The sequence below is a fragment of the Elephantulus edwardii genome, unplaced genomic scaffold (genome assembly GCF_000299155.1).
Source record: "Elephantulus edwardii isolate Elephantulus edwardi_28Jun2011 unplaced genomic scaffold, EleEdw1.0 scaffold00260, whole genome shotgun sequence".
NCBI classification, from domain to species: Eukaryota; Metazoa; Chordata; class Mammalia; order Macroscelidea; family Macroscelididae; genus Elephantulus; species Elephantulus edwardii.
The window spans coordinates 195,730-209,212 of NW_006400010.1; the positions used below are offsets into that span (position 1 = coordinate 195,730).

The 13,483-nt window shown below is 41.2% G+C and overlaps 4 non-coding genes and 1 pseudogene across 4 annotated transcripts; 1 reads left to right on the top strand and 4 right to left on the bottom strand.

The window, feature by feature from the left end:
• Positions 1 to 5,012: 5,012 nt before the first annotated feature.
• Positions 5,013 to 5,085, bottom strand: TRNAK-CUU. The gene has a single exon. It is a non-coding gene; the product is annotated as a tRNA-Lys (tRNA).
• Positions 5,086 to 5,990: 905 nt separating this feature from the next.
• TRNAH-GUG lies at positions 5,991 to 6,062 on the bottom strand. The gene has a single exon. It is a non-coding gene; the product is annotated as a tRNA-His (tRNA).
• Positions 6,063 to 6,936: 874 nt separating this feature from the next.
• TRNAG-UCC lies at positions 6,937 to 7,008 on the bottom strand. Its single transcript has one exon. It is a non-coding gene; the product is annotated as a tRNA-Gly (tRNA).
• Positions 7,009 to 8,522: 1,514 nt separating this feature from the next.
• The window catches only part of LOC102851090, a 7,621-nt pseudogene continuing 2,660 nt past the window's right edge, over positions 8,523 to 13,483 (top strand).
• TRNAE-CUC lies at positions 11,689 to 11,760 on the bottom strand. The gene has a single exon. It is a non-coding gene; the product is annotated as a tRNA-Glu (tRNA).

Sequence of the window (13,483 nt, forward strand, 5' to 3'; positions counted from 1 at the left end):
AGTCTTTTCTGAGCAACATTGTATCTATTATTTAAAAAGCAGTGCAACCCTTCACATTTGCTTGGACAAGGCAATTGCTAGTTGGTTACACACATTACTCTGAGACACCACTGGGCTTAGAAGAAGAAAACACATTAGGCCTTCAGTATAGGCCACGTGCTCTGCCTCAGTTTATTCGAATTCCTTGGCTGGGATGGGAGCCCTACAGACAACGTTACCAGTTGGATGGAATTGTGTCTGCAAAAGATATGTGTGCCTTTAACTTGGTCAAGATTGCTAGTATTCTGAGATTACCTTCCATTTTGGGCCGTGTTATAAATCCTAGCCTCCGCCTGTGGGTAATGAGATAGGATCAGATTATGTCAAAGAGGCTTTGGCTGTGCTTGTTATGTTAACGAGACAGGATTAGGGTGACCTAAGGCTCACTGCTTGGATCTGTTGTAAGGGGAATTTCCCTGCCGTTCGGTCTGCATCGCCTCTTATTTTATAAGCGATAAAAGGAATCCGAATCAAGCAGAGCATATTGTGAGAGGGACCTGCCTCTCACGAAGAAGAATCAGTAATTCTTTGAACCTGGAGTCCTTGAACTGAGAACCTCTTGGACTCTGTGGGGGGAGATTGCAGCAGGATCCGTGGTATCTTCAAGGTTGCCAGGCCTACAGATGCTGAATGAAGCCCTCCCTCACAGCTCACAGAGAGAATGCCTTCTTCCCCTACAGCCGGTGTCCTGAATTTGGACTTTTAGCTTCCTAAATTGCTAGAGAATAAGTTTCTATTTGTTAAAAGTTATTCACATGTGGCATTTGTGTTATACAACCAGTAGATAACTAAGACAGCATTTTTTAAAAAATCCTATTGATCAAGGTAAACAATTATTGCTAGGGTAAAAGTATGGATCTTTAGGCCAAATGGTATCTGTTAGCATCTAAATCAAGTATTGCCTTAGCTATAGCTGTACATCTGTCCTTTTGTTTCAAAGAGCCATGAATCAAAATAGTAACAAGAATTACCTTGTGAGATTGGAACTGAGAATCAGAGGGAATTTAATTTCTTCTTTACATCTTATGGGTTTGTTTGCCGTGAACATGACTTTATTCCTTTATAATAAATAAATGACTCATCTTAAAAATCACACCAAATTCACCTGCTGTGAGCAAAGGCTAAAGCCACAAAGCAAACCATTGTTGAGCTACAATCACAGCTTCTGAGGGCTCAGGATAGCCACTGTGTATTGTTGTTGTTATCGTTATGTGCCATGGAGCTGCCTTCAACTCATAGCGACCCTGTGTACAACAGTTCTAAACCCTGCTCTAACCTGTGCCAACCATATTGTCTCTGACACATCGATCCCCATTACACCGGTCACTGAATCAGTTCATTTCATCCAAGGTCTTCCTGCACTGTCCCTCCATCCTCTAAAGCATGACGTCCCTCTCCAGGGATTGGTCCTTTCTTGCAACATGTCCCAAGTATGTCAGACGAAGCTTTTATTTTATTTTATTTTTTTTGTGTAAGTGTACCGTCAAATCAGATCTGACTGGTACAGGAGGAGATTGTCCCTCCTTTCCCGGCAGAGGATCTGGTGGATTCGAACCGTGCGCCTCTGGGATTGTAGTTGAAGCTCCTTACCACTAGGCCACCAGAGCTCCCCTGGGAAATTTATTTTAATGGTTATAATGCTTTGAGTGAAAGAAAAATGGAAGCAATCACTATGTAAAGATACAGAACTTACCAGGCAAGATATGATATGGGCCAAAAGATGACAAACTTCTTCTCACATAAATGAAAGAAGTCAGGAAATGCAAACTCTTAAGAAAACTTTTTTTAAAATATTTATTTTATTATTATTTTCTTGTGTGTACCATCAAATCAGATCTGACTGGTACAGGAGGAGACTGTCCCTCCTTCGCCAGAAGAGGATCTATCTGGTGGATTCACACAGTGCACTTCTGGGATTGCAGTGCAGCTTCTTACCACTAGGCCACCAGAGCTCCCCTAAAAACATTTTTTTTAACACCAAAATGTGGCCAAACCCAAAATGAATCTTAATAAAATCGTAAAAATTAAAAAGCTACAGCTGCCCATCTAGATCCATTCTCACAACCAATTCCATGCATCAGGAAGTGGCCCTCATGAAAGAGTTACCATGCCCATTTGCCTCCTCGTAGACACGGTCATTCCGATGTCCTGACGGGAGATAATAAGGTGGCAAGAATATGAGGTGGGGGTAAATAGTTCCTGCAGGTCGGCAGAGTTTGTTTTACCTCTATGAATCTCACAACTATTGTTCAGTTGTTCTGTTCTACAGTTCAGACTTAACTACAATTCTTACTTTTTCCAGGTTCAAGAAATAGTTCTCCTCCTTTGCCCCATCAGGTAATGACTCTATCATAGCTAGTGCTGCGATGTTGCACCATCTTTTTTTGGTGACTGTCCAATAGTCATGAGCCGGAGGTCTCAGGAAGATTTCCTAATCGTTAGCACTTCTGGCCTTCAGGGAACCTTAGGAATCGTTTCATAGAATCATCTGGGAGCTAATTGCTTCTCTGGTCAGCTCATTAGCAGAATAATAAATATCTTTTTTCTTCAACACTACCTCCAGGGAAAATTTAATAGTCTTGAAGGTAGAACCATTCAAAAGCCCAAAGAATTGGTTTTTTTGAAAGTGCAATTCAAAAGTCAAAAGACAAGAAACTGGTAAATTATTTAAAAGGCCTAGTGTAAAACTCAGAAATCTTAAGGGAAAAGACTGATAAATTTAATTATGTAAATATTTTAAGAATTCATGTGGGTTAAAAAAAATCATGAACATATTTGTCAGGAGCGGTTGGAGCAGACAAGGTCAAGGTTTAAATGATTCAGGTCTAACAATTCATTTTCAGATTCAGACAGCTATTGTTGTTAGGTGTCGTTGATTCAGGTACAACTCTTAGTGACCAAATGAACAACGGACCTGCGGACCTGAACCCAGGCCTGTCCTGTGCCATCCTCACACTTCCTGACACATTAGAGCCCATTGTGGCAGTCACTGTGTCTATCCACCTGGTCGAGGATCTTCCTCTCCTTCATCAACTTTCTACCTTTCTGAGCATCATGTCCCTCTCCAAGGTATAATAGCCCCTTCTAGCAACATGCCAGAAGTATGTGAGGCTAAGCCTCATCACCTTTGACTCCAAAGAGCACTCTGCACCCTTTCCAAGACTTTTATTTGTCTTTTGGCCGTCCATGGAATGTTCAGCTCTCCTCTCCAATACCACAGCTCAAGGGCATCAATTCTTCTGTCATTCATATTCATTGTCCAGCTCTCAGATGCAAAGCAAGTGATTGGAAAGATCATGACCTGAATCAGAGGCCCCTTAGTCCTCAAAGTGACATCATTACTCCTCAATAATTTGGAAAGGTCCTTGACTGCAAACTTTCCTAGTGCAATACGTCTCCTGAATTCCTGACTGCTGGTACCCAAGATTGTTGATTGTGGATTCAAGTAAGAAGTTGTTGACAGTTTCAATTTCCCCCCGTCTATCATGATGTTGCCTATCAGTCCAGAGGTAAAAGTCTTTGACTCATCTCTCATTCATGAGAGGCAGTCCTGTGACACCTTCATGTTTTCATCAGCTTCCATGTTTTGATGAGGTAGAGGTTTTGTTTATCCACAGGGTTATAACTGTAGACTGTAAAGCCACTTAGCTGTGATCTCCAGTTGGCTTCTTGGCAGCAGATATCCCACAACTCTTCTATCTGTCATCAGGTACTTACTGTTCCTGTGTTTTCCTTCCCATGGGTGGGATGAATAATATGTAAGTAATAGACAACTATTACTTACATATATTAAGCCGTCTATAGCAGTCAATATTGTAGTCAATAACCTTTATCAACCTTATAATTCAAACGCACAAATTCTTCAGTCTATTAATTATCCAAGTTATGCTGTTGTGTATACATTCTGGCCAGTTTTCAAAGGCAGTTAATCCCATGGGAAGAGATTGCCCATCAGGCTCTCTCGTTGAGCACCTGGTGGCCGCCTTGAACCTGCACCTTCTGGATTGCAGGGCAGTTTCTTGCGGTGAGGGGATTAGAAATACCAGAGCTTGAGTCCAGAGGTTCGAAGGCACCGGAAGCTCCTAAGGGCGGAGAGCGGGGGCGGGGAGGGGAGATGGGGTTGAGGGAAGATGGACAATCTTCTGTGCGTGCGATTTACAGCCTCTGACACTCCCCGGTTAGCTTTGGATTGGTTCCGACTCAATGGCAATTAAGAAACTTTTTTATTCTTTTTTCTTTTTTTCTTTTTAAGGATATGTGTATGTTGAAAGGGACAACGAGAAGCAATATGTTTCCATCTGGTGATGTCCCAAAGCCATCTTCTCGGACAGAGTCCAGCGGAGAGGGAAAGGGACCCTAGAGCTTCCGGGGTTTACACGTCGGAACTGCGTATCGCCCCCTGGAGGGTCCCGGCCTGGGAAAACCGCGCACCTGGGACAGAGCCTCGTCAACTCTGGAATCTCCCGTTTAGATTTATTGTTTTCTTAATTGGTAGCAAGTGGAAGCGATTCCTGGAACAATTTTTGTTGTTAGGCGCCAGTGAGTCGACTACGACTCATAACGACCCCTATGAACAGCACCCTTACCCTATCCTGCGTCATTCTCACCATCTCTGATTTGCACGAGCCCATCATTAAAGTCACTTAGGTCAGTCCATCCTGACGACGACTTTCTCTTTCTCTGACCCTCCATCTTTATCTTTTCCAACATGATGTCTTTTCTGGAATAATTACGCAGAGTATAAAACAACTATGGTGGGGGTGGAGGGTGGAGAGGTGGGCGAGAAGAAAAGTGCAACAATGAATGGAAATCCAAAAGCTCTGTACATGTTCATCGAAATTAATAATAATAAAAACAAACAAACAAAAACCAAAAAGTGGCAGCAACGATGATCTAGTAGCTTGAAATTCTGTTGGTAGTTAACAAGATTACATTAAAAGGTAAAGATACTAAGGAAAAAGGAGATCCACCTGCGCCCAACGTGGGGCTCGAACCCACGACCCTGAGATTAAGAGTCTCATGCTCTACCGACTGAGCTAGCCGGGCACTTAGGAGATTGGGCTTCCTACATTGTAATCATGGATTTTCGAGCGATTGTGTCACCGTTCTCATTAGTAAATTAGTAATTAACACTAACTGAATCTGAATCTAGGAGTTAATGATTGTACCTTTTACCACTGAGAAGCCTGAGGCTCAGACACAAAGCCTATTCAAGATCAGATCTACTCACTGGACGTGGGAATCAAGAGTTCTGAAACACGGGAATCAAGAGATCTGAAACACTATTGTTTCTGCAAATTCCATCTGTACTAGGTCATTCCGAGAAGCCGATTTCGAGGACTCTACCCCCCAAAGAGCGCTGGGGATAACCGCGGCGATGACAGGGGAGAGAGGAAACTCGTGTTTTCGGGACCTACGAGATGCAACCACGTTTCCTTCTTTTCATTTTGAGACCTTTTTCTCTCTTAAACAAGGACAGATCGACGGGGACGAAGGGGCTTAAAGGGGGAAGGGCTGTATATGGAGAAAATAGATCTTATTCACTATTTCTTTGGGGGCATAAGTTTGGTTTTGAGCACTGAAATTTTATATAGGCCATCAGAGCTCCCTGAAATAAAAGAGCCTATTTATTTTGAAGTTTAAACTCGGCTATGATTCAAAGTCTCAGTTATCCGTGCACTTGGAGTCTTTGAGTTCTCTTCTCAAAGAAAAAAAAAGAATTCCGATGTCTAACTTCTTAACGAGGTGATGGCATTATCCTCTAGAATGGACCTCTCTGCTGCTCTTGTGAGGGTCAGAAGGGACCACTCACCCCTGCAACCTTTGTTACCACTCCTGCGTGCTTTCATCTAGCCTGATGTCTCCATTCTTGAGAAGCTGCTTCTGGTAAAAATCAGAGAGTAAAAACTTCAAAAAGCTGGGAGTCACCAAGCATGGAAAGGCCTAGAACCTGCCGTGACTCGGATTCGAACCGAGGTTGCTGCGGCCACAACGCAGAGTACTAACCACTATACGATCACGGCGAGCCACCTGCCAAGCGATGTCTTGCAGCTTGATTCAGTATCTTTTAATTCAGGAATGGTAAATAGTTACTTCTATTGTGACGTATTTATTATTCGTTAAGTCCGAATGATCCATTAATCAAAAATAGCAAACAGATGTTCCTGCTCCGCGTGTTCAAAGCTTTAACGTCTGAATTTCGTTCTGAGACCCTAAACCCAGAGGGACGCTCAGGGAAGAGGCTCGACTGACTCTCTTGAGGGTTTGGGGTTCCCCCCCCGCCCCCATCCTTTTGCTTCCTCCAAAATAATCAGTCTCGCCCAAGATTGGGAGAGGCAACAATGAAGGCCACTCAGGTTTACCCTCCTAGTTTGTGGTCTAACATTTCGGGTTTTGTATGCGGGGTAATGACTTTGGGAGAGCTGGAAGGCTGGCGAGCCGCAGGAGAGAGAAATTCGGGAGAACAAGAAATGATCTTGCTGATAATTTTCCTAGTTCCGTTTACAGTAACTGCGGCAGTTTGCTTTGACTTCCTTACGCTGATTTTTCATTTAATCAGACCCATCTCTGCAGATCCAAAACACGTCAGTCTGTGTCAGACTCTTTGAAAGACCTAAAAAAAAAAAAAAAAAAATCAAAAGTAAAGAATTCTCTTAAACTCGTGGGACGTCCTTGGTTCCAGTCCATGAGACGGGCTCGATTCACGAACTACAATTACAAGAGTCCCTGGGGCACACTTGGAAAAGTGCTCTCAGAGTATCAGGATCTCAGTATAAAAAAGTGGCCAAAATAACAATAAATTCTTTTTGGGTTCGTATTTTATTGAAATGAAACGGGCATCTTAAAATTTTGGAAATAAAGAAACCGGAAAAAATACCCCTAACCAAAAACTGAAACTGCGTTGGCCGGGAATCGAACCCGGGTCAACTGCTTGGAAGGCAGCTATGCTCACCACTATACCACCAACGCCCACTAAAGCAAACTTGGCTGATATATATATATAAGGATTAAATTTTTTTCAATTTTAGCCAATTTTCCATTTCTTCCCTTTTCTTAGGTAGACCCTGAATGTTCTGAAACTTATATTAAAAGAAATTTAGATGACAAAGCTAAAAAAGGAAGAGGAAAAGAGACTATCTTGAGGATATCTCCTAGAAAGGTATTGAAAATGCTGTAGTAATTTCTTGCTGTTTCATAGATTTAAAGAGCTTCTAGTTTTTTCCTCTTGTCATTGAAATTTCAGGGACAAGCTAAGAATCTACTGTAGTAGTGATCATTATACATAAACTGTTGCACATTAAGAAAGTCTTTCCTTAGGATAGTAAATACATAAAAGTAAAACTGCAACTGTAAAGATACGTACATTTTTAAGCCTTGGATACATATTGCCAGACTTTTGTGTGGAAAAGTATTATCAACTTTCACTAATCATTGTTAACAAAATTACATTAATCAATTAAGTTTTCATTCTTTCCATCTTTCCCAAAATGCAAGATAAAAATATGAAGGCTCATATTAACTTTTATTTACCTTACTATTGTTGAAATTGTTGTTGTTAAGTGCCGTAGAGTCACAGGCGACTCATAGCGCGACCCTATGAAGGAGAGTCCTCTACGCTTGGGTGCCTTTCATCCTCCCTCCAGGTTCATAAGGTTTCCGGAGGCAAGCTGTTATGGAAGTGGATGCCACTCCTCCTTCTAAATTGTTGAGATTACTATTAAAAAATTTTTTTATTACCTATACTGGTTTTGAGATTTATTATCTTATGTGTTTTCCTTATGAGTATATATTGTTAGGGCAAACATATTTTGTATTTCTGTTTTCCCTACTGTTTTATACTAGTTTATCATTTGCCTTTTAATATTATATATGAGAATTCTTAGATTGGTAAAATTCAGCTTTTATGTAGTCAAATTTGTTGGTTTTACCCTTCATGGTTTCTGCTTTTCCTTTTGGAAGTCTTTCTCCTTTTTAAGATTAGATAATTATTAATGAATGTCTATCTTGAGTATTTAAGTAGTCTCAGCTCTTGAATTTAATTCTTTAATGATTTGGAATTTGACTGACATAATATTTCAACAATGGATTTAAACAAAAAATGGATCTTGAAGATGGCAAAGGACCTGGCAACTTTTCTCTTATTCTGTTATATGCACTGTGGCCCTGAGTTGACTCCAGGACACCTACTAACAAATGAATTAGTAATTCCTCATTGAGACTTCTATTTTAAGGACATACCTAAGAACAATTCACAAAGATGTATCAACTAAGAAAAACATCAAAGTATTATGATTTCTAGAGACACAAATGGAGACTTGTACAACAATGTTCATTCATAGCAGCGTTATTCACCATCGCAAGAACATGGAAATAGCCCAGATGTCCAACCACAATGGAATAGATAGAGAAATTATGGTACATTCACACAATGGTATATACTACGCAGCACGCAGGAGCAATGATTTTGTACATGACTACGTAACATGGGAGGGACCGGAGAGCATTGCGGTGAGTGAACTAACTCAGTCCCACAAGGAAAAATACTGAGGAATGTGGCATCAGGATTGGTGCAAGAGTCATCAACAACCTGCATTATACAGATGCCACAACCCTGCTTGCTGAAACTGAGGCGCACCTGAAGCACTTGCTGCAGAAGGTCAAGGACTGCAGCCTCCTATATGGATTGAAGCTCAACATCAAGAAAACAAAGATTCTCACCGCTGGGCCAATTGGCAGCATCAGTATGGATGGTGCAGAGATTGAGATAGTTAACAGTTTTAGTTTACTTGGCTCCACAGTCAACACTCTTGGTAACAGCAGCCAGGAAATCAAGAGACGAATTGCACTGGGAAAGTAAGCTGTGAGGGACCTCTCAAGAGTACTGAAGAGCAACGACATCAGGCTGGAGACTAAGGTGCGCCTGATCCGGGCTATATTCTTCGCAATTATGTTCTATGATCAGAGAATGGACAGTGAATAGGGATGATAGAAAAAGAATTGGTGCCTTTGAGCTGTGGAGCTGGAAAAGAGTGTTGAATATACCAGGGACTGCTAGGAGAACAAACAGGTTTGTCTGGAGAAGGTGAAGCCGGAATGCTCCTTGGAGTCAAGGATTCTGAAGCTTCGTCTGACATATTTTGGGCATGTTTCAAGGAGGGACTGGTCCTTGAAGAGGGACATCATGTTTAGCAGAGTGGAGGGACGGCACAGGAGAGGAAGACCCTGGATGAGATGGATCATCAATTCGGTGACTGGGGTGGTGGGAATGAGTATGTTTGAGATGGCGAGGTTGGCACACGGTAAGAGCCAGTTTCAGGGTTATTGTACATAGGGGTCGCTATGAGATGCAAGCGACTCGATGGCACATAACAACAACAACAACAACACCATTATTGTAGAATTAGTAAGAGGATCCAAGGGAGAGGAGGATGGAAGCAAAGGGGTGAGGATGGGTTGGGAAGAGTTAATACAATTTGATTTGATGGGCGGGGGGGTGATGAAGGAAATGGGAAATATTTGGTTAGAAAAAATAATATTCGAGCTTTGTAAATAAGCCAGTATAAAATATATATAAAAGAGTGTTATGATGTTAGTGTTGTTGATGCTATGTGCCATGTTAATGTTAAGAGAACATTTTTGGGGAAGGGGAAACGGTGGAATTAAATGCCCAAGAATAATATTAATTAAATTCACTTTGTGAAAAAAGCATATGAGCTTGAGCTTTTGTTTTAAAGTCACATATCACCAACACATTGCTTGTATGTAAATAGATACGATGTTTATGTAGGATAAATTAACATGATTCATCCACAAATAATCTTTTGAACTAGCACTTCAGTTCATGTATATTTATTTATTCCATGAGTTCAAAATGGCATGTGTACAAGATTATTTATGGCAACATTAAAAGTTAGAAATAACCTAAATGCCTATCAATAAGAAACTGCTTATATTTTTGTGCTAGAATATCCATATAACGGAATGCTATGCATCATAACAATGAAGAAATTCTTCACATACGAACCCAGAATGATCTCCAAAATTCGTTAAGTGAAAAAGGCAAAGTACAGGAAAGCCTGTGTTGATTGCCACCATTTGTGTAAGGTGGTGGTGATGGTGGTGGCTGTTGATTGCCGTCGAGTGGAGCACGAGTCATAGCGACCCTAAGAACAAAAGACCAATCGTCCATGGAGTTTCCAGGGGCATGTTGTTTAGGAAGTGAATACCACTCTTGCTTGTGTAAGGTAGCATTTATTTGCTTGTATTTACATAAAACATCTTTGACACTATATTCACATATTAAACAGCATTAATTCTAATTAATTAATTAAAGGGAAACTATCATTTAGGCCCTTTTGAACATTTGAATCCGGAATCATGCAAATATATTGCTGTTGTTGTTATGTGCCGTCAGGTCGATTGCGATTCATAGCGACCCCTATGTACAATAACCCTGAAACCTGCTCTTACCGTGTGCCAACTTTCCTGGCTCTAACACACTGACCCTCATTACCCCAGTCACTGACTCAATCCATCTCATTGATGGTCTTCCTCTTTTGCTCTGTCTCCACCCTTCCACGCATGTCCCTCTCCAAGGACTGGTCCTTTCTTGCAACTTGCAAGACGAAGCCCAAGAATCCGTTGACTCCAAAGGAGCAGCCTGGCTTCACCCTTTCTAGGATGAATCTGTTTGTTCTCCTGTCAGTCCATGGTATATTCAACATTCTTCTTCAGCACCACAGCTCAATGGCATCAAATCTCTTTCTATATCCCTCATCATTGTCCAGCTTTCTGATGCATAGCAAGCAATTGCAAAGACTATGGCCTGGATCAGGCACACCTTAGTCTCCAGACTGATGTCATTTTCTTTCAGTACTTTGGAGAGGTCCCTGACAGTACCTTTAAAAAAAATTAAACTAGTACATTTATACAACATAACGTTTTCTTAAGAATGCTCACTTCCACCGGAAAGTTAGAAATATTATGTTTTGTTAAAAAGAATAACTAATGCGAAAGTGTTATTAAGGCTCTTAGTTAGCAGAAGGTGCGTGGTTCAAATGTACCAGCCACTCCCTAGGAGAAAGTTATGTCAATTAGTGTCAGTGAAGGTTTATAACTTTGGAAACTTTATCCAGCAGTTCTACTCTGTCTTAAGCAGTAGTTATGAATGGAAATTGACCAAAAGCAGAGGATTTGGCTTTTGATAATTCACTGTAATTAAACTTTTTATTTTAAAAATCCGTGTGCCAACAACAGTTATCTTGTGATTTCCTACCTTTGATGTGTTGTTATTGTTGTTGATCGCTGTCGAGTCGAGCACGACTCAAAGCAAATTTTCGTATGAACAAAAGACCTGAAAGCCTTTCTATAACTTACCGGTTTTCAAAGTTCATACTGCTTTCAGAGCCATGTTGTTTAGGAAGTGGATGCTACTCCTGCTTCCCAACCTGTGTTAAACTGGGAGCTCCACCAAACACCGTCCACCACGGGTGGACAGATTACGGAATCTGTGAGAGAATAATTCATAAAGAATCTTAATTTATGGAAGAAACGGCCTTAAAAAAAAAAAAAGGAAGGGGGAAAAAACCACAAAAGGAAGGGGAAAAAAACACAAAAGGAAGGGGAAAAAAAAACACCAAAAAGGGGATATTCCCTGACCGGGAATCGAACCCGGGCCGCGGCGGTGAGAGCGCCGAATCCTAACCACTAGACCACCAGGGACCCTTCGGCGGGTATTGCTTTTAAGTCTTATAGTATAAAGGTGATGAAACTTTTTTTTTTTTACTGTTTTACTTATTATAAAATGATACATCTTTAGATTTTCGAACGTTTGGCCTTATTCACAATGGGACTACGTGTTCTTGTGATACTTTTTCTTGTGAAAAAAAAACCACAAAACCAAACACTGTCAGAATTCTCAGGTCTGGCTTTCAGAGTCTTTAGTGGTAGTTTGTAAACACCGCGGGAAAGGAGCGAGACACTGAAAACAGCGCTCCTGCTCCACGTGATCCCAGTGATTTCCTGAACTGCTTCTGCGAGAAAGTGAACTTTTCTAGCTGAACTTCTGCAAAAAGTTCTTCCAGAAACTTCTTTTTGAGAACAACATGGTGTAGGTAACATTAGGAAATACTGGGCCGATTGCAGATGGGGTTTTTTGTTTGGTTTGGTTTAGTTTGGTTTGGGTTTTTTCTCGTATGCATTTAGACCAATCTCTAGGTTAAAATGAGTAAAACCAGATTCCTGCTTCTCTTCCTTGCACGGTCTCTGCCCGCAGCTAACTCAAGATAATGGCAACTGTGTGGTACCAAACACTGTTAGAAAATTCTATGAGGTAAAACAAAAGAAGTCTACGAGTTGTTAGATAGTCCAGGAAAAGTCCTGCGGAAGTCCAAGGACCAGATTACAGCAGGAAATGCAGCTCCAAAGAATCACTTGGAAGAAAAAGCTGTAATTTCAAATTAAATTACCAGCTGTGTTTTTCAGGTATCAAAACTGCTTTCACCAGAAGATGTGAGGAGACATCTTTCATTGCGCCCCAGTGTGAAATGATTCCAATTGAATGAGTTTGTAGAAGAATAGCAACTGGTAACTTTTCTCAGAAGAAACCCTGGTGTCAAGGAAGGATATAAGCTTTTACCCACTAAAGCAGAAATGTTTATCCAAAGATGATGCCAATAATGACCCACAGTGGTCCGAGGAGCAGCTGATTGCTGCAAACTTCTGCTTTGCTGGACTTGTTATTGGCCAGACTGAGGTGGATATTATGAGTCATACAACACAGGCCATATTTTAAATACTGGAAAGATTTTGGATGCCCCAGAACTGCACACTAATTAATATTAAGATTGAATTTGGTGTTGATGTGACCACCAAAGAAATTATTCTTGCTGATGTTATTGAATGAAGTCAACAGAGAGACAAGCAGTCATATCGTGACTTTAAAGCAATTCCTGACCGGCTGCTGATAGTAAAGGAAAATTTCGAATGGGTGGTAGAGACAGTAGAGCTGCTTCTGAAATCAGACAGTGCCGAGTTGTATTAATGAGCCTAAACTCTAATCTCTCTCACTTGTGAAAAATCAAGACAGTGTGTGGAAAATTTGGCATTCCGTGGCAACTTCGGGTGACATCTGCCCACAAAGGACTAGATGGAACTCTGAGGGTTAAAGCCGAATATGAAGTAGATTGCGTTCCTACTGTATTTATAGCAGTGGCAGGCAGAGGCAATGGTTTGGACCAGTGATGCCTGGAAACACTGCATATCCAGTGATGGGCGGTCCTCCCCACACAGCGGACTGTGATACATGCTTTTCTCTTCTACTACCCAGTGTTGTTGTTGTTGTTGTTGTTATGTGCCGTCGAGTCGTTTTCGACTCATAGCGACCCTATGCACAACAGCCCTAAACCCTGCTCTATCCTTCGCCAACCGCACTGCCTCTGACACA